Raw genomic sequence first — 21,290 nt, forward strand, 5'->3', positions numbered from 1 at the left:
CATCTTGGAGCAATAATTTGGCAGAAGCTCATAGCAGTTGCCTCTTTCGAAATTATAGGTAAAGTCAAGTTAACCAGAGTCCTCATCAGTTTGTTTCACAGATTTATGCTACCTACCTACATAGTACAGTGATTTGAGTCTGCTCCCAAGATGTACAAAGAATGTATGGCCATTCACATCTACCTCAATGTCTAAACCTGTTACTTTCTATCCCTAAATGATATTCCCAAGAGCCTAACTCATTTATCAATGAAATTTAGACCATAATGCTCTGTTGGTTGCTTATTCAAAAGAACTACAGTGATTCTTGTCCCTGCATTATTCTTTTTGTTTAAACACACAGAAAATAACAAAACAAAACACATGGAGTTCCCATCATGGCACAGTGGTTAATGAATCCGACTAGGAACCATGAGGTTGCGGGTTCAATCCCTGCCCTTGCTCAGTGGGTTAAGGTTCCGGTGTTGCTGTGAGCTGTGGTGTAGGTTGCAGACGCGGCTCAGATCCCGCATTGCTGTGGCTGTGGTGTAGGCCGGCGGCTACAGCTCCGATTAGACCCCTAGGCTGGGAACCTCCATATGCCACGGAAGCAGCCCAAGAAATGGCAGAAAAAAAAAAAAAAACAGAAATCTGAAGTTTCAACTAGAAATCAGAAGGTGGTCCATTTAAGTTTGTAATTTACCCATTTCTTAACCCCTGACATAGCTTCAAGTCAAATTTTTTTAAAACTTTACCTGCTTAAAAATTGGAGAACAAGTAAGATAATGCCTAAGACTGATTAGAATCAGAAAATAATACTTAATTGTGCCTAATGAAGAGTGTATTCTAAAACAAAATCTGAGAAAATCAGTAAAAAAAAAAAAAAAAAGAAAGAAAAGAAAAGAAAAAACCTACCATGTTGGGTGTTTCTATAGGTGTTTCCATACAAAAGAAAGAAACCAATTATGTATTCCAAAGAATTGAAACCAAGGTCTCAAAGAGACATTTGTACACCTATATTCACAGCAGCATTATTCACAATAGTAAAAAGGCAGAAGAAACTCAAGTGTCCATTAGTGGATGAATGCATAAAAAAATGTGATATATCCATACAACAGAATATTTTTCAGCCTTAGTAAGAAAATTGTGAAACATGCTACAGCATGGACGAACCTTTAAGATGTTATGCTAGATGAAAAAAGCCAGTCACAAAAAGACAAATACTACATGACTCCACTTATATGAGATACTTAGAATAGTCAAATTCATATAGACAGAAAGTACAAAGGTGATTGTCAGGAACTGGGGTGGGGGGAGGGAAAAATTGGGAGCTTTGTTTAATGGGTATAGATTTTCAGTTTTTCAAAATGAAAAGTGTTCTAGACATTGTTTGCATAACAATGTCAATGCTTTTAACATTACATTTACAAATGGTTAACTGAGATGGAAATTTTTATGTTATGTGCATTTCACCTCAATTTCTTAATCTATATACCTGTGGGAGGGTGAACAAAACAGAAATAACAAAGATGAGAAAAGGTAACAAAACTTATGTTTCAAATTCATGAAAGCCAAGCAAGCAAGAGAGAGGCCATTCAAATGTAACATCACAAGAGTAGCAAGCAGTTGTAAAATTCGGTAGCAGGGGGAAGCACTTCCATAGTGGCCAAGAAAGAACCTCCAAAATTTGATCCTACAATCAAAGATTGATCCTACAATCTCAAGCAATGAGAACACCAGCAAAAATTGTTAAAATCAACTTTTTCACAATTCTGGAAACCAACAAAAGACTTACTATGTTATGAGGATGATTAAGTTACAAAAAAATGGTTGAATCTCAATAAGAACAGTGAGTTTTGTCGCAATTTAATTTTCCCAATTTTCATCACTCACAATATCCTTGAAAATCAGCATCCTTGCAGCCACAGTAATTAATTTTTTTTAAAAAAGTATTCTAAGAGGCAATGGAGAGGGCAAAATGGATTTGGAATTCCGCAGAACAGCTCTATCCCAGTGAACTGTTACTATTTGACCTGGCAGTTACTTGGAAAAGCCCCACTCCCTTAAGTTTATTGGACATAACTCAAAGTTCCCTCAATGGAAAAAGCTCTAGCTCCACAGTATTTGTTGAAAACAATCAGCTGCAACCAACACTACAGATGCCTGTGTTAGCAATACCAGTTGTAGCAAAAAAGAGGCTAGCTTAAAAACTTAAAAATGGGATTTGGAGAATGAAATGTCCATTAAGGATTTGAAAGGCTCTGACATCTTCCTTATGACTAAGAAGGCCACATTCAGGTACAGCATTATGCACATACCCAAGAAATATCTGATAAGACCTCATTCTTTCACCTCTGGCTTGTTTTGAGGCTCTGTGCATGCAGGAAGTGAAGGTCAAGGCAGAGTTTTCAACTGCCTGGCTGCTTGGTGAAGATGTGCCCCAATATGCACATAGAGCCGCTCAGCAAAGAGTGAGACACTTAATAGCTTCGGGCTTTGAGGAAATCTCTATCAAATCATTAACTGACCCCAGAGGAAACCAAGCAAAGATTTCAGTAGTCATATGTGACAAAGAACATAGACTTTATAGAATTTATTCAGGAAAGTCAGTAAACAAACAAACAACAAGGAGCAAAAACACCAAGCCCTCAGGTGGGAGTAAAATTTGGTTTTCAGAGTTGGCATGTAATATTATTTGAAATGCCTATTTTTCAAAAAAACTGACGCCACACACAAATAAATATGAAAATATGGCCCATACACATGAAATAAGGTAGTTACACAAAATATGTTTCTGAGAAGCCCAGAATTGATTGAGACATACTTGACAGATTTAAATAAACTAGTATAAATATGTTTAAATAATTAAAGGAAACTATGTCCAAATAATTAAAGAATTTAAAAGCAGGAGTTCCCATCATGGCTCAGTGGTTAACAAACCCAACTAGTAACCATGAGGTTGTGGCTTCAATCCCTGGCCTTGCTCCACAGGTTAAGGATCCAGCATTGCCGTGACTGTGGTGTAGGTCACAGGTGTGGCTCAGATCCCGCATTGCTGTGGCTGTGGTGTAGGCTGGCGGCTACAGCTCCAATTCGACCCCTAGCCTGGGAACCTCCATATGCCATGGCTGCAGCCCTCAAAAGACAAAAAAAAAAATTTAAAAACAGTATTTCACCATAGAAAAACCAGACAAAAATTCTGGTGTTTAAAAGTACAATACCTGAAATGGAAAATTCACTAGAGGGGTGCAATAGCAGATTTAGTAGGCAAAAGAAAGAATCAGTGAACTTGAAAATATGCTGATTGAGATTATCCATGCTTAAGAACAGAAAAGGAATGATGAAAAATTAAGAGACCTGTGAAACAACAGATATTGTATCAATCCATGTATCTTAAGAATCCCAGAAGGAAAGGAAATAAACAGAATATTCAAAGAAATAATGCCCACAAAGTCCAAAATTTGATGAAGACATTAATATATACATCAAAGGAGTTCAAAAGAATTCACACCAAGACATATCATAGTCACAAGGTCCAAAGAAAACTTGAACACAGTAAGAAAAAAAAAAAATCTCATCACCTACAAGGGATTCTCAATAATATTAACACTTGATTTCTCATCAAACACTATGAATGCCAGAGGGCACTGGAATAACCTTCAAAGAGTGAAACTTAAGTTAATCAAGACTTCAATATCCAGCAATATTATACTTCAAAAATGAAGAAGAAATTAAGACATTCCCAGATAAGCAAAACCTGAAGAATCTGTCACTACCAAATCTGTCCTAAGATAAATACTAAAAGGAGTTCTTGAGGCTAAAATAAAAAATCACTAAATATTAACTCAAAGCCACACAGAGACATAAAGAGAATTGGTAAAGCTAACTACATAGTTAAATGCAAAATATAGTAAAAATGTATTTTTGTTTATAGCCCTTTTGTATTTAAAAACAGCTGCATAAGACAGTAATTATAAAAATGTAATAATATGTTTATAATATATAAAACAAGGAATGAAGCTATATCAAAGTACAGCTTTGTATACTTCTGAAATTAAATTGAAATTGATCTGAACTAGATTGCTTTAAATTAAGAAATTCACAGAAATCCCCAGGGTAATAACTAAGAAAATAACTCAAACATAATCATAATAACATCATCAGGAATGACAAAGACCTATACAAATTCTCTTCTCCAAAAAAGCAACAACAAGAAAATTTAAATGGTGCACTAGAAAACACATACATTTAACACAAATAAGTAATGTAGGAATTGAGGAATAAAAGACATGATACACAGAAACCAATAGTGAAAAATGCAGATATACATCCATCTGACAAATAGTAATTACATTAAATGTAAATAAACTAAACATTACAGTCAAACATTCTAGCTAAACACTCACCAAAAAGCAGAGATCAGTATTATTGTTTTTAAGTGATTCAACTATACGCTATCTAAAAGAAACACTTTAGATTCAGAGACAGAAACAGGTGAAAGTAAAAGGATGGAAAAAGATGTACGATGAAAACAACAGCTTAAAAAAGAGGTAAAGTAGAAATATTAATAACAGACAAAATGGTAACTAGAAAGAAAGAATATTTTATAATCATAAAAGCGTCAATTCAAAAGGAAGACCTAATGATATAAACATACATGTTATAAAGGGCTGGAAAACACATGAGTAGACACGGACAAAGTTGAAGGGAGAAATAGACAATTTAACAACAAAAGTTGAAGACATCAATATTCCATTTTTCCATGATGGATAGAAGAAGAAGATGAACTGGATGGATATACACCAAGAGCACAAGAATGAAAAAATAATAATAATTGGATTTAATCAAAAATACAAACTTTTGTGCTTCAAAAAACACTATCAAGAGACAATCCACGAAACAGAAAAAATATTTTCAAGTCATATATCTCATAAGGGCCTGCTATCCAGAATGGGTTATTTTGGTTTGATCACCTTTTTTTTTAATTTTATGGTTTTTGCCATTATAACTGATCAGAATTTTTTTTAAAAAGTTGCACAACACAAAAAAAATTTAAATAAATAAACTTATTTTAAAATTAGCAAAGGATGATCAAGGAGGTGAAGACTAATATGCTGAGAACTATAAAACATTAATAAAGTAAATTAAAAAGGATTCAAAGAAATGGAGGAGTTCCTGTCATGGCTCAGCAGAAACAAATCTGACTAGTATCCATGAGGACGCAGGTTTGATCCCTAGCCTCGCTCAGTGGGTTAAGGATCCAGCATTACCATGAACTGTGGTGTAGGTCACAGAGGCGGCTCAGCATTACTATGGTGTTGCTGTGGCTCTGGTGTAGGCCAGTGGCTACAGCTCCAATTGGACCTCTAGCCTGGGAACCTCCATATGCCATAAGCATGGCCCTATAAAGACAAAAAAGAAAGAAAAACAGAAAAAAAAAAAAAGAAAAGAAAAGAAATGGAAAGCTATCCCATGCTCCTGGATTGGCAGAATTAATATTGCTAAAATGACCATACCACCCAATGCAATCTACAGATTTAATGTGATCCCTGTCAAATTACCCATGACATTTTTCAAAGAACTAGAACAAATAATCCAAAAATTTATGTGGACCCATAAAACACCCAGAATTGTCGAAGCAATCCTGAGGGGAAAAAAAACAAAGCATAAGGCATAATTCTCCCAGACTTCAAACAATATTATAAAGCTACAATAATCAAAACAGTGTGGTACTGGTACAAAAACTGACATACAGATCAATGGAACAGAATAGAGAGCCCAGAAATAAACCCAGACACCTATGGTCAACTAATCTTGAATAACAGAGGCAACAATATAAAATAGGAAAAAGACAGTTTCTTCAGCAATTGGTGCTGAGAAAACTGGACAGCTGCATTAAATCAATGAAACAATGAAACACACCATGCACAAAAATAAACACAAAATGGCTTGAAGACTTAAACATAAGATATGACACCATAAAACTCCTAGAAGAAAGTGGAGGCAAAACATTCTCTGACATAAAACATACAAATGTTTCCTTAGGTCATTCTCCCAAGGCAAGAGAAATAAAAACAAAAATAAATAAAATGGGACCTAAGCAAACTTAAAGCTTTTGCACAGAAAAGGAAACCATTAAAAAAAAGAAGAAGAAGAAGAGGAGCTCCGTCATGACTCAGTGGTTAACAAACCCAACTAGTATCCATAAGGATGTGGGTTCGATCCCTGGCCTCGCTCAGTGGGTTAAGGATCTGGCATTGTTGTGAGCTGCAGTGTAGGTCACAGATGCGGCTTGGATCCCATGTTGCTGTGGCTGTGGCATAGGCTGGTGGCTACAGTTCCCAGTGAACCTCTAGCCTGGGAACCTCCACATGATGCAGATGTGCCCCTAAAAAGAATTAAAAAAAGAAGAAGAAAAGACAACCTACAGAATGGGAGAAAATAACTGCAAACTATGCAACCAACAAGGGCTTAATCTCCAAAATACACAAACAACTCATACAACTCAATTACAAAAAAACCCAAACAACCCAATTAAAAAATGAGCAGAAGTCCTAGACAGTCATTTCTCCAAAGAAGGCATACAGATGGCCAGTAAGCACATGAAAAAATGCTCAACATTACTAGTTATTAGAGAAATGCAGATCAAAACTACAATGAGGGTACCACCTCACACCAGTCAGAATAGCCATCACTAATAAGTCTACAAATAACAAATGCTGGAGAGAGTGTAGAGAAAAGGGAACCCTCCGCACTGTCAGTGGGAATGTAAAGTGGTACAACCCACTAGGGAAAACAGCACAGAGGTTCCTCAGAAAACTGAACATAGAACTACCATATGACTCAGCAATCCCACTCCTGGTCATATATTCAGACAAAACCACAGTTCAAAAAGATGCATGCACCTCTAAGTCACAGGAGCACCATTCACAATAGCCAAGACATGGAAACAACCTAAATGTTCATCAACAGATGAATGGATTAAGAAGATGTAGTACATGCACACAATGGAATACTACTCAGCCATAAAAAAAGAATGAAATAATGCCATCTGCAGCAACATGGATACAACCAGAGATTTTCATACTAAGTGAAGTCTGAAAGAGAACGGCAAATACCATACACTATCACTTACATGTGGAATCTAATATATAGCACAAATGAACAGATCTACAAAACAGAAACAGATTCACAGACATAGAGAACAGACTTGTGGTTGCCAAGGGGTAGAGGGGAGAGAGTGGGATGGACTGGGAGTTTGGCATAAACAGATGCAAACTATTACATTTAGAATGGATAAGCAATGAGTTCCTACTGTATAGCCCAGGGAACTCTATCTAGTCTCTTGGGACAGACCATGATGGAAGATAACATAAGAAAAGGAATGTGTATGTGTATATATATATGACTGGGTCAATTTGCGGTACAGCAGGAATTGGCAAGACATTGTAAATCAACTATACTGTAATAACAATTTTTTTTAAATTAGCAAAGGAATTGAATAGACACCTCTCCAAGAATGTATACAAATGGTCAATAACCACACGAAAAGATGCTCAACATCATGAGCAATTACAGAAAAACAAATCAAAACCACAACAAAATATCACTTCATACCCACCAGGATGGCTAAAATCAAAAAGAAAAGAAATAACAAGTGTTGGTAAGGATGTAGAGAAATTGGTACCATCATACATTGCTTATTAGAATGTAAAATGGTGTGCTCACTTTGGAAAATTCTTTGGCAGATCCTCAAAATGATAAACACAGAGTTACCAGCAATTCTACTCCTAGGTGTATATGTATACGCAAGAGAAATGAAAAATATATATATCCACACAAAAACTTTTACACAAATGTTTGTAGCAGAATTATTCATAATAGCCAAAATGTGAGAATATTTCAAAAGTCCATCAATTGATGAACTGCATAAACAAAATGTTATATATCCATACAACACAATTTTATTTGGCTATAGAAAGAATGGAGTGCTAATACATGCTACAATGGATGGCCCTTGGAAACATCATGCTAAGTGAAAGATGCTAGTCACAAAAGGCTTCATTATTTAATACCACTTTTATGAAATGTCTACAAGAGGCAAATCTATAGAGGCAGAAACTAGAGTGACTGATGCTAGGGGCTGGAGGCAAGGGAAATGGGGAATTGCTGCTAAGAGTACTGGACTTCTTTCAGGGATAATAAAAAGGTTCTGGAATTACACAGTGGTAACAGTTGCACAACTTTGTAAATATACTAAAACCCACTAAATCGTTCACTTTAAAGTTTGAAGGTATGTGAATTATAGCTCAAGCCATTTTTTTTTTTAGAAAAATGAATACCTACAGAATGACTCACCATGACAGAAAATAAATATATTTTGCCTTGCAATTCAATAAAGATCACTAACCCAGACTCTGCTAGATGCTGGGGATGTAAAGATAAATAATAAGCAGACCTGACCCTTAAGGAATTTAATTTTTTTAACAGCAAATATAATCAATAATCAATCTTTGGAAAGAATTTTGATTCCCTCATCTAGTTTTTGCTCTCAAAATACGTAAAAGGCTAATTTATCATGACAAACCTTAACTGAAAATCCAATTCCAGCAAACTTTAAATAGTAGCAGCCACTCAAGTTCAAGGAGATGCCAAATTAACTCAAACTCCACCTCCAGTCACACCTCTCTCCCAGCACAAGGTCCAAGTTGTAGTCCAGCCTCCCTGCCCTGCTGCACTGTGTGATCCTCGCTTGGGGGTGCCAAGAAATTTCCGTGTCTTCATTTCCTCACCCTTGTCCCAACCCCATGCTTATTTCCCCTTCAGGTTTTACAGGACCTAAGTTTTATGCCTTTAGGCAACAAACCCTTTCCCTCAAACACCATTAGTTATTGAGGTCCTTCAGACATATATTTTAAGTCAGGTCCTCAAAGCAAATGCAGCTCCCTTCTTTCATGTCTTTTTATTTCTTTTACTTAGTAAAGATCCCAACTGATCCTTACCAGGACCAAAATGCCTCTACCAGCGTTTGGTGCCCCGCATTAAAAAAGCCAGGTAGTCACACCACCACACATGTTTTGTTGCTCCAGAACAGATGCAGGCAACATATGAATTTTGTTTGGCCCGAGCCATTCTAAAAACATTTTAATTACCAACATACTACACTCAAAAGATGTTTTATATACAAACTTACATTTTTAGCTTCATGTGAAAAATCTAACTACGTGGCCATGTTGGAGCCAAATTCCCACGCGGCAACAGCTGGGTGAGCTGCGTGGCGACACCTCCTTCCTCTCTGATGAAGAAGGTCTCTCCACCATTCCCACCACTCCACGAGGTTTCCCTGCACCGCACTTTAAGCCAGTTTCATGTGTGACCTGCTGGCTCTGCAGGGGTTGGAGTTTGAGACAAGTTCAAATCCAGAGGGTCAGACATTGTTTCTAATCATAAAGACCTCTTCCCTTATCTTTGGTTTCAGGTTGCACCTGCCATGTTCCTCTACTTTTTCCAAGCTCTCCATGTTTCTCACTCTAACAATGGCTTCAACTTCCTGTAATCACCATCACATCCAATATCTAAGTATCACTCACTTACCTAAATTACTCGGGGGCACTCCTACAGAGCAAGCATCTTTTGGCCTGGCAAGAAGTGAAATTTCAGGCCACACAGCAGAAAGCACTGAGAATCCCATCCACAGATCAACGAAACCATAGACCGTTTCCAAGACTGACTTCTCTTTGATGATAAATGCTCCTCCTAAATTTCTGAATTCTTAGATTAAAAAAAAAAATGTTTCTCAGAGTTCGTTGGTGGATCAGTAGGTCAAGGATCTGGTGTTGTCATAGCTGTGACTCTGGTTACTGCTGTGCAAAGGTTTGATCCCTAGCCCAGGAACTTCTGCCTGCTGTGGGCATGGCCAAAAAATCTTTTAAATAAAAACTTAAAAACAGTCCTCAAATTTTACTGTACATACAACACATCTGGGGATCTTATTAAAATGCAGATTCTGAAGTTCCAGTCGTGGCTCAATGGAAACAAATCTGACTAGCATCCATGAGGACAAACGTTCAATCCCTGGCCTTGCTCAGTGAGTTAAGGATCTGGCATTGCTGTTAGCTGTGGCGTAGGTCGCAGGTGCGGCTCAGATCCTATATTACTGTGGCTGTGGCATAGGCCATTGGCTACAGCTCCGATTAGACCCCTAGCCTGGGAACCTCCATATGCCATGGGTGCGGCCCTAAAAAGGACTAAAATAAAATAAAATAAAATGCAGATTCTGTTTCAGTAGGTCTGGCCTCTAGATGATGCTGATGCTGCTGGTCTACAGCCTACTCTTCCAAAAGTAAGGAATCAGAAGACTTACAAAGAAAGAAGGTTTCTGAGATAGGAATTTTCTGAATGAATCAGACCTCTAATACTTGACTTTCTGCCATTTTAAAACTACAAAAATGTTCCTCTTTTATCATCTGTGCCAAGTTAATATCTGATTTCTATAAATAACCACTTTTCATAATGGTCCATGAAAAAGAAACACACGGTTCCTTCAGCCATTAGGCACTGATTATTGTGCATGTATTCACTTCATGATCAATACCGGGCATTATACAGAGGTGTCTGCCAAGTTTCTGTATCTTTGGAGTACTTAAAGTCTAGTTGGCAAAAAGACTAAGTGCATACAAAATAAATAGTGCATAACCTAAAGCAGTAGATAATTAAGATCTTAATTGCTCTAAAATAATGATTCCCAAGAGTGGGGCATATCAGCATCCGGGGTGGGGGGAGATATCAAATTAAACCAGATTAGGATACTCACTCTACCCCCACTCCCACTGCCAATCATAACAGAGGAAGCTATGTTTCCTTCTAGAAATGCCATATTCTTCAGAAGGGTACAATGAGAAAAAAAATTATGAAAACCACAATTTTTAAATGACTTACAGAAGACTAAATAGAATTGGTGGGCATTCCAGTGGGAAGTGCTTCCTGAGGTAAAAGTGTGAGGTGGGGATAAGAATGGAGTATTTATGGAACAAAAAGAAGACCTGCCTGACTGAAGTAAACCAGAGAACCCCACTCACCACCACCCCATTATGGGTGGAAGAAGCATGGAAATGCTCTTTTAAGAACCTGATGCCAGCTGCTGAAAACATTAGAGATATTTCTTCACAAGAGGGCTGAACTAGTTCGCCTCTCAGATCCCTTCTAATTTTTCAACAGCAGAGCAAAATTTCAATTTCCCCCAATGTGAAATTCTAACGTGAATGATTTGCCATGACTGATGTTGACACGAGAAATGAGTGAAGAGAATGTGGATGTGTAGAAGTCTCTATAAAATTAAGAAAAAGAGAGCATGAATCATTGCACCAGGTTAAATTCCACAGCTGCTCAGCATCCCAGTTCTTTGAGACTGCTCTCGTGGGTCTTATTTTCACCTCTGTCACCAATCATCTTTGTGACTCTCTCCGAACATTGCCCAAATTATCCTCATTCCTCTCATCCAGGCAAGTGATGAATTACACTCCAGATCTTCCCTGACCATCCCATGTAAATAAAGGAAGCCTCGGTTACATTCCCTTTTCTATCAAGGTCTTCCTCTACAAGGCACTTATTACACTTCCAACTATGCTTTTTCATTTTATACTTAGGAAATATTTCAAAAATGCACTCAAAAATTCAGAGTTTTTAAGTTAATATAACAGTAGCCCAAATACCACCACCCTGATTTAACAAATGTAAACATTTCTGCCACGTGCACTTTGCAATTATATATTTACTTGTTTATCTATATATTTGTTGGCTGTTTCCTACTAGATTCTCTGTTTTTTCTGATCAGGACCTCTTTTATACCTATCACTTAGCACAGAGTCTGGCACATATCAGGCTCTCAAGGTCTGCTCAATGAATAATGCATGAATGACTTCTGTCCTAGAATGGAGTAATGGCCATCACTATAGAAGAGTTATTACACAAAAGACAATGACTCCATCTTTATTAAAGTTCAAAAAAAATGAAGAAATGGATCTTTATTGAAGAATGGGGGTTCAGATTTAAATGTGTGCTATAATTGGATACTCCACCTTAGAGTGGGTTAGCTGAGCAAGGAACAGAACTTCCCTAGAGGCCTTTATCCCTCTTGCTCCATATAGTACATACATTTGCCAAAAGACATGGGCATATAGGAAATGAGCTCTCAAGTATCTTCCAGCTTAAAGATGCAACCTCAACAGCATAAAGAGGGAAAGAACAATGGAAGAGAGAGAGGCGGGGAGGGGGAGGAAGGGAGGGAGGAGGGAAGGAGGAATTCAAGACCACTAGAGATCATTTATTTTTTTCCAGGTTAGGTCGAAGACAACCTAGATCATGTTCTGAAAACCTTCAAGTACCAAGTCCATTTGACTGAAATGAAGCCAAGCCTAAGGCAAAAGGGTGACAAAGGCCATGTCCAATTGTCAGACTTTTCCACCTCCTTTATCCTGTACTCCCGGCCAGCCAGCATCCTAACACAAAATCTGAAAAGCTGGGTTCCTCTCATGGTGGTTCTCTACATGCTCTCAAATACTAAGTATATACTTTACTCTCTCCTCATCAACGTTCTTGGATCTAAGTTCTATTTCTTTGTGCTCTTCTTTTTCCAATAGGTCACTGAGAGAATAGGCTTACTATTTAAAGGGCTGTCCATTACTGAAAACATTACCTCCTTAACCCTTCATGGCCAGTAAGGACCTCCAACTCTCTCCAATGAAAAAATGTCTTCGTTACAGAATAGGGGCAGATGTTTTTTTTGTTAACACTTCTTCCTTCCCTCCTTGCCCTTGATATGGTTCCCTGTGGGCTGAGTACAGTACGGAGGTATGCCACTTGATACAAGAGAAAGCATTTCTAAACAGGGATGAAGAAACATTTTTCTGGCTCCACAGATATCTTACACCACAGATAAAATATCGTATCAGCACCTTCCCCCTAAACAGCCAGAGGACATCAGCTCGGAGAAGCAGCCTTATACTTCCTGCCCGTCATTTGCACAGTACATGCCGATACTCGGGGGCTGCAATTTAGCGCATCCAATTTCCGCTTTCTTTTAGTATTTCTTCAAGATCAGAAGGCACTCCATCTTCTCTGTGAATGGAGGGCATGTGGACTGGCTTCCAAGCACAACTTTCTTCGTCATGAAGCCATCACTTTCTTATCTGTATGTGCGCCTTGTGCTGTCAGTCCTGTGAGGACCCTTGTAGTCTCATGCATTGTGGTTAACCAAAAGAAAAATCTCTTCCCCTATAGAACGAGTTTTTGGGGATAAATAAACAAAGCATCACCAAGCGCTCCTCCCTGAACAAATGCCAAAAGCTGATTCATTCTCTGCATGACATGGGTGGTTCCATCCAACCATAAAGTGAACTATCTACTAGCATGTGCTGGGTAGTAATCGCTCTTCCACACTCTCCTCCACTGATATTATGCAACAGCATGCCTGTGTCATTTGACAAAGGAATTCTGCCGATAACTTCTGGGTTCTCTCTAAAGATAATGTTTTTCCAGCTGATTTTCCAAGTGCCTCTTCAATAAAATGACTTATACTTACTTTGGTGACAAGGATCCTTTAATGATGCTGCCAGAGTTTTATTGAATCTCTTACCTACCATTAGCAGTATCATACACTAATTTTGTAATGGAACGCATTATTGCGTACTCGTCCTGGGGAACTTCGATAGCGTAACAGAGAAGCCACTGTGCTTTGTTTGAAAATGACACCAAAACATCCATGGCTTCACGCCACTACTGGACAAAGTTTCCTAACAGGCAATGACCAGGGACTAGAAGCAAATGGATGGTAAACTCCTTAAAAAGCAGTTTCGAGATAATCCTCATCATACTTCCACTTGCACTTTTCAATTTCAGCTACTGTTCTGAAATCATCACTCTCACAAATTCCCCTGTTTTTACACATACAAATTCACATTTCATATTTGGAATGGGATTCAGCTCTCTACGTATGTTTATGACATTCTGAACTATAGCATTTACATTACCGTTTTCATCATTATTTTGTACACCTCAGTGAACCACTCTTGAGTCACTGATCTATTTTTGTGAAATGGAGATACGAGCCAAGGCCAGTAACAACAAAGTATGTTATTTTAACAAATAAACATAAGCAAATGACATAAAAAGTACATTAACCAAGACTAAGTGTACCATTTATGAAATGTAATAAGCTATGTTGACCAGTGCAGTCTTCATAGCACAAACACAATTTTAATACCATAATAACTTTTAAGAACATAATAGGATTTCTGCTGAAATAATACTCTCATATCTTAAGGTCCTACATGTTCTGCCACTCCTACACCACCCTTCTGATTCACATTTCCAACTCCCCCCACCACCCCTCTCCCTGCTCTCATGTCAGTCCTCTTGCTAATCTTTGAACACAGCCAAACATTCTCATCTCATCTTCAGGCCTTCACACCGGCTGCTCCCTCTGCCTGGAACACTCTCCCTCAAGAAACTGCATGAGTGACTTCTCTTGCTCCCTTTTAAGTCTTTGCTTAAGGCCTCTTTCTTCAGGAAGGGTACTACATTTATCCTGTTCTACTTCCTTTGTTCCAAAGCACTTACCTCCTTCTATATAATTTACTTATTTATGTGGTTTATTGTACATTTCCCATTCCCACCCTTCCACTCCCAATGGAATAAAAACCTCACAGGGGCAAGGATCTTTGTTTTATTCACTGGTATATCCCTCAATAAATAGTAGTTGAATGAATGAATGAGTGGAATTTTTTCATTGCTTTTCCTTTCTAACCACCAAGCTTATCTGTGGATCTTGCTTTAAGATTAAAACAGAGGGAGTTCCCGTTGTGGCTCAGGGGTAATGGACCCAACTAGTATCCATGAGGATTCAAGTTCGATCCCTGGCCCCGCTCAGTGGATTAAAGATCCTGTGTTGCTGTGAACTGCAATGTAGCCCACAGACACGGCTTGGATCTGGCATTGCTGTGGCTATGGTATAGGCCGGTGGCCTTGACTCCTAGCCTGGGAACTTCCATATGCCATGAGGTGTGGCCCTAAAAAAAAGACAGGAAAAAAAAAAAAAGAACTAAAACAGAAAATGGAGAACCATCGAATGATTTAAGCAAGAGAACCATACAAGGTCAGAAGATGATTTAAAGTTTAGAGAAGCTGGACTTTTTTTAGTTTAAAAGTCAATCCATGAGAGATGATGAAAGCCACAAGTTTCCAAATGACCAGGTCTTCTTAAATGGTTAATTTCAACCCCACAATGGTCATATCTATAGACATATGATCAGTGTTTGTGTACACACACATACACACATATGCATGCACACCTTAAACATGTATGTTGAACAAATGTAGAAGCAGCTAAGGATTTTTTTATCACACGAGTATTCTTTTTTTTTTTTTGTCTTTTTGCCATTTCTTGGGCCACTCCCACGGCATATGGAGGTTCCCAAGCTAGGGGTCCAACCAGAGCTGTAGCCACCCGCCTACACCAGAGCCACAGCAACGCGGGATCCGAGCTGAGTCTACAACCTACACACCACAGCTTACGGCAACACCAGATCCTTAACCCACTGAGCACGGCCAGGGATCGAACCCGCAACATCATGGTTCCCAGTCAGACTCATTAACCACTGAGCCAGACGGGAACTCCAACACATGAGTATTCTTCACATAAAAGTTAATGATAATTTAAGACAACCATATATCATGTATTTCCTGGAATAGCACCATTTTATATTTTTAATCTCATGCCCCTTCCAGTTCATATCTCCCTTTACTTTTAAAAGTCTCCTTGTCTGGACAAAAATAATTACATGCTCATCCTACTTATAAAGGAAACACATAAGATTCTTCTCCTTCAAGCATGCTGATCAAGCTTTTAAGGATCTTAGTGGAGTGGGTGTGGAAAGAGTGACAGCCAAAATTAACACTTACTGGCACTGCAAACTGAACTCTTTCAAACAGCAATTCTTTAGCCAATGAGCACAGCCATTGTTGCAGAAGTTCGTGCCACAAGCTTCATAGATCTAGCTTTGGAACCCAAACCCCCACCAGGTCACCTGTACAATTTCCAATCCCTATGAGAATGTTCATGTGGTGAATGGGCACGCCAAGTTCTTCTCTGCAAGTCCTTTGTCTGAAAAGCTGAGACCCAAACTCAAGCCTGTAGTCAGAAGAGAGAGCAGAAAACAAAGGCTCCTCTCTTATCCTCAAGGCCAGGGGGCTTAGAAACTAGGAGAATGTGGAGTCAAGTTTTCACAACAACACATGTGTTCTGGACTCCTAGGAAATTCCAAGAACTTACACAAACACTAAATCTCAAAACTTGCATTCATATCCCAAAGAGCCACGCACCCATCACGTCTGCAAACAGGTTTTGTTGAAGCTGCTCTCCCAAATTACAGGAGTTGTTTCAATTTGTGCCCTAGGTAAATAGGTGTTAATTTTTATTGTGCTTTAAGACAATAATAACATGGGCTTAGAGCCAGAGGAGACACTTAATACGGCTAGGACAAAACTATTTTATTTCTTTTACATGTAAATATGTGACAAGCTCCAATTATCAATTTTTTTTTTGTCTTCCCTATTTCTTTCTTCCCTGTGCATTTTTTATTTAAATCTTTTTTTTTACCTTTCTTATCTTTGCATTTCACCAATTAAAGACTGAAATAAAGCTATACTCAAAATCTGAAGCCAAGAGAGGGTAGTGAAGAAAATAGTGAATATCTAGGGTGATCATAAAATTTATCATCCAAACCAGGGCACTTTTAAATGTGAAAGAAGATACATTTGATAATTCAGATAGGTCAACAGGAATTATTTGGGCAAACTACAGGCAAACCAGGAGGTGTGATTACCCTCCTAATCCTTCATTCATCTTCCAATGCAAAAGGCATCCTGTGTGTAAAGAAGAAATTCTGCCTCTGCTAGGCAACCAAACTTCAAATATAGTCCTCTTTCAGGCCAGGCCTGGCTTTTGACAACAGAGCCAGAAAGGTTTTCACTCTACCTTGCCATTCCCGCCCCCACCCCCCCATCTGTGCAAACCTGGTTCCATTTTTACTCAAGAAAGCAGGCAGCAACACACTAAAATGTGGATGCAAGCCAGGTGCCTAGCAAGCCCCAGGCCTGGTGCCTTGGCTTTCTCATAAAGGAATGCCTCACAAGAAAAACAGCAACCTGGTGAGAAGGTACACAGATACCAGCTGCAGATTTAACAATCTGAATTTGAATATTAGACTTTTTTGTTGATGTCAGGGCACACGCTGAACCTGGACAGAGCCCAAAAGCCACCTCTTCAGAGACACACATTGATCCAGAAGAAAAGGCAATGGCATCTGTCCTCAGCTACAGGTAACAACCTTAATTTCTTTGCCTTTTGCTGAGAACAGTGGTGCAGAAAGATTTGAAAAAAGTAAGAAAATATGTTTTTTCTCCCAAGATCACAGTTCCAAGTTCCAAGTTAAACAAAGCCAGTGCTTACTTTTACCCCACACTTCCTGTTGGGTCAAACACTGCTCATGTTCTTCATTAAATTTAGTTCTGTGGCTGGTGAATATTAACTTACTGGAATATTTTCCCTCACATTCACACAGAAGGAAGACTAATTTTGCAATCTAGTGGGAATCTACAGCACATAAAGAATCTATAATGGCTGTAGGAGCAGAAAGGCCTCCAGCTGGCTTATCTCTAGTGTTCAGAATGACTTTGATTTCTTCACAGACTCCACAGTCATTCAGAAAGATTCATTGCCAAAGACTGCTCAATAATGTGATGGAAGGATTGGCAAAGCAAATGTCTTAGGCTATTAAGCATTATAAAAGTAGCATGCTACCCAGAGCTGAGAGTCTGGGGACAAATGCTGGGAGTCAGGGAAACACCTGTCATGGAGATGCTGGAAGCAACTCCTTTTGAATTCATGCAGATCGGACGGACGAAAGTCTTTCCATCTAGGAGACACTATGAATTCAAGAGGCCATTTGTATACAAGAACTAGGAAAGTTATGGCTGTTTTTCCCGCGGCACAATAATCTTAAATTCAAAGACATTGTTGTTAATCTGTCTAAACTGCTTCACATAACCACAACTGAAGCCAAAACGTGCCAAAAGAATAATCAAAACAAAGAGTTCAATAATGACTTTTTGAAGAGACAAAGAAATGACCAAAAAAAGAGTACACGAACTGGTTAGGCTGCTGGATGGTAAGGTTATAATGCGTCCTTTGGAAGATCAAAATTGCATCTTTCCCTACCCTACCCTATGTCCCAAGAGTGAAGTGAATAATTTCTGAGGAATACAATGACCCTTTATGCTGGGCTGCTCTTGTCTGCACAGGATGCCATCTGTCTCCCACACTGTATAAACAATCCCTGCAGGAATCTTCTGATGCCCAAACAGATTAGCAGACTTCAGATTTTCACACCATTAAGAATACCCCCACCCAGATTAGGCATCTTGCTTTAATAACTGCAAAGATAAGCCCAACAACTGATCCTTCTTTGTTTATAGGTAATGGGAGTGTCATTTTAAAGATAACCTCTCAGAACATACAGCCATCTGTTGGGGGGGGGAGCAGGCAGCTCTCTCTAGGCAACAGAAGGAGTGAGCCCTTCAGGGAATAGGAGAAATAGTAAAATGAAAATCATACTTGTAGAACAAATACATGAAATTTCACCAGGTCTAATAGCGGACTCTACTAATTACGCTAAAATGTTTTTCTTCCAAATGACAAACTATAAAAACTATTCCAGAAAAGACAAGTTTCACACTTTGACAAAGGTACACATAAAATGAGAATTCAGAGTGTACTTAACTCTAGGACAGTGAAAGCAGAAATCATATCAGAAAAGCTAGAGGCCCCGGGGGAAGTTTGGCTACAGTCCACCTCTACCAAGGATGATCTCTGACGCTTGCCTTCCTGAAGTTTAATACCAATTGAGCTCCTGTAACTCTGTGAGCTCTCTGTATTGTTTCCAAAAACTTCCAAATCTAAAATAAATAAATGTGCCTATAGAGATGTTCCCAGATTAATAATAATAATCGAGGAAAAACATCCGAGATCTGCTAATAGAGGAAAAGACAAGGCATGAAAGAGCCAGACCTCTGCAGTTGCACGTCCTCAGAAACATCTACGTCTAAATCTGCAGCCCCAGTTTCCTCCAGGCCCCAAGCCCAGGCAGAGGATATTCACAACCTATTCCAAACCAAAAATGAAATGAAGCCACCTTTCCCTCAAGCGATGCTCAGATGGACCCAAAAGTCTCAGCTCCCAGGGAGAAGCAAACCTTGAAACACGTCCCAGTGGCTCTCACCAGCGTCTTGGGGCAGCGGAAGCCGAAATGTCAAATGAATGACCGCGCCGGGGCGCAAGGGAGGAAAACAAAGCCATCTTCCGCTGTCCGGTACCTGCGGAGCAAGGGCCGGACGCGGGCCGCGCACTCACCTGGGACTCGGCGCCCGCCGACGCGGGCTGCGGGTGGGAACCGGGCGGCGGGGCTGCAGGGTGCCCCTGCAGTCGCCGGGACCCGCGGCCCCGGCGCCTTCCAGCAAGTCCGCGCGCGCCGCAGGGAAAGCAGGCGGCCGGGAGCGCCGCCGCGCGCCGCATGCAGCCCCCGGCTGCGGGGCCGCTGCCACCGGGCCGAGAGACCCTGCGAGGCCGTCTCCGACCCCGCGACCGGAGGAAGCGGAGAAAGAGACACAACGCGGAGCTAAGAGCGCCCAGCGCGCCCCTCAGCAGCTCTTCCCGCCGCCCTCCGCAGCGGGCTGGGTCTCGGCTCGCCTTTATGCTGGCATCTTCCTGGGCTCCCAACGACGCCCGAAGTTCCCCAGGCGGCTCCGCGCCGCCGCCCACCCCCGGGTTACGCCGCGCCCCCCGCGCGGCCCGCCGATTGTGTCGAGTCAGCAGCGGCGGCGGGGACGCGCGAAGCCATGTCTCCCGCCCGCGCTTGGGAGGGCGCCGGGGGTCCGGGCGTCCCGAGGAGGTTTACGGCCGAGCTCAGTTGCCCCGGCGCGGCGCGGCCCCGCCCCGAGCGGCCCCGCAGCGCCCGGCTCCCCGCTGCTCGCTCTCCAGGCGTCGCCCGAGAGCCGCGCGCCGGCGGGTCCGCGTCGCCCCCTCTCGCCGCTCCCCGCGGGCTCGCCCGGCCTTCCTCCCTCCGCCACCTTCCTCGGTCCCAGTGTGCCCGGGTGCCAGCCCCAGCCCCGGCGCCCTGGCCCTCGGGGGGGCGAAGGGTGCGGACCGCTCACCTCTGGCTGCGCCAGCGCCCCTCCCGCAGGACGCCTGGGCGGCATCTGCCCGCACCTCCCTGCGGAGCTCTAGGCTGGGGGCTTCCTACACGTCGAGGACCGGGGGAGGGAGGCGGGAGGGACCTGGGGAGAAGACGGGAGGGACAGCCAGACCTTGGCCAGCTGGACCTTCCAGAGGAAGGTGCGGGAGAGCGGGGCGGGTGCAGATGGGCGAAGGACGAATCCCGAAGCTGCGGCGGAGCCGGAGCTGCTCTCCTTCTGCGACGCCGAAGGACATGAGGGTTCTGAGAGGCGCCGCGCAGAAAGAAGTAGACCCTCTAAGGTCAAGCAGGCTGGACTCTTCCTAAATCCCACCAGAAGGCTGAGTGGAGAAGTGCCATGCCTCGATTTCCCCAACTGCAAGGGCAGGACGGTAATGCTCATGTCACCTACACGGGGTGTGGTCACGATTAAAAATGGATTATTAAAAGCGTTCCGAGCTACTTTGCCTAAAGAGGGCACTCAAATTTAAAATTACCGTATTAATACATTCTGCTGTCTGTTTACTTTTTTGGTAGCATCCTCGTTGACAGTCTCATTTAAGGGAAAAAGTAAAAACGCTCAAATATAAGAATATTGCCCCCTATGCATGATATCTATCCGTACTAAGGGAAAGAGTCGCCCATGAGGAAGTCCTAAAACATTTTCCCAAAAATAATGGATATCTGTTATGTGGGGATTTTTGAGTATGTACTTTCAGTACTATCCATTTCTCCCCCCTTGTCTCATAACAGCTATTGATTTTTCCTTTGGGAACTACCCCTCCCCCTTGCCCACGAGTCTTTGTGGTTCCAGGATACTGACACCTCCACCCTCACTCCCCAGAACTGGCCAGTCATCTTATTCCAGACCTCAGTGCGTGGTTCTAGGATGGGCATATTGGTCCAGGATCTCAATCTGGAGGTTTTGCTGAATCAGTTCAGAAAAAGAAGCCCTTTAAACTAGGATAAATATTTTGGAAGGATATAAGCGAGTGAAAAGCACCACCGATGCGTGTGAATGAAGTC

The 21,290-nt window shown here is 41.0% G+C and overlaps 1 protein-coding gene across 5 annotated transcripts in view; it reads right to left on the reverse strand.

Moving 5' to 3' along the window:
• Window positions 1-20,725, reverse strand: part of HECW2 (HECT, C2 and WW domain containing E3 ubiquitin protein ligase 2) — a 412,843-nt gene extending 392,118 nt beyond the window's left edge. Inside the window, exon 1 of one of the 5 annotated variants that reach the window (XM_021074544.1) lies at window positions 20,398-20,725. The gene's annotated coding sequence lies outside the window, so the exon portion shown is untranslated. Of the gene's footprint in view, window positions 1-19,226; window positions 19,379-19,444; window positions 19,554-20,244; window positions 20,373-20,397 lie in introns of those variants that run through there. The other 4 variants (XM_021074543.1, XM_021074542.1, XM_021074541.1 and 1 more) reach the window with 4 other exon arrangements.

The sequence above is a fragment of the Sus scrofa genome, chromosome 15 (assembly GCF_000003025.6).
Source record: "Sus scrofa isolate TJ Tabasco breed Duroc chromosome 15, Sscrofa11.1, whole genome shotgun sequence".
NCBI classification, from domain to species: Eukaryota; Metazoa; Chordata; class Mammalia; order Artiodactyla; family Suidae; genus Sus; species Sus scrofa.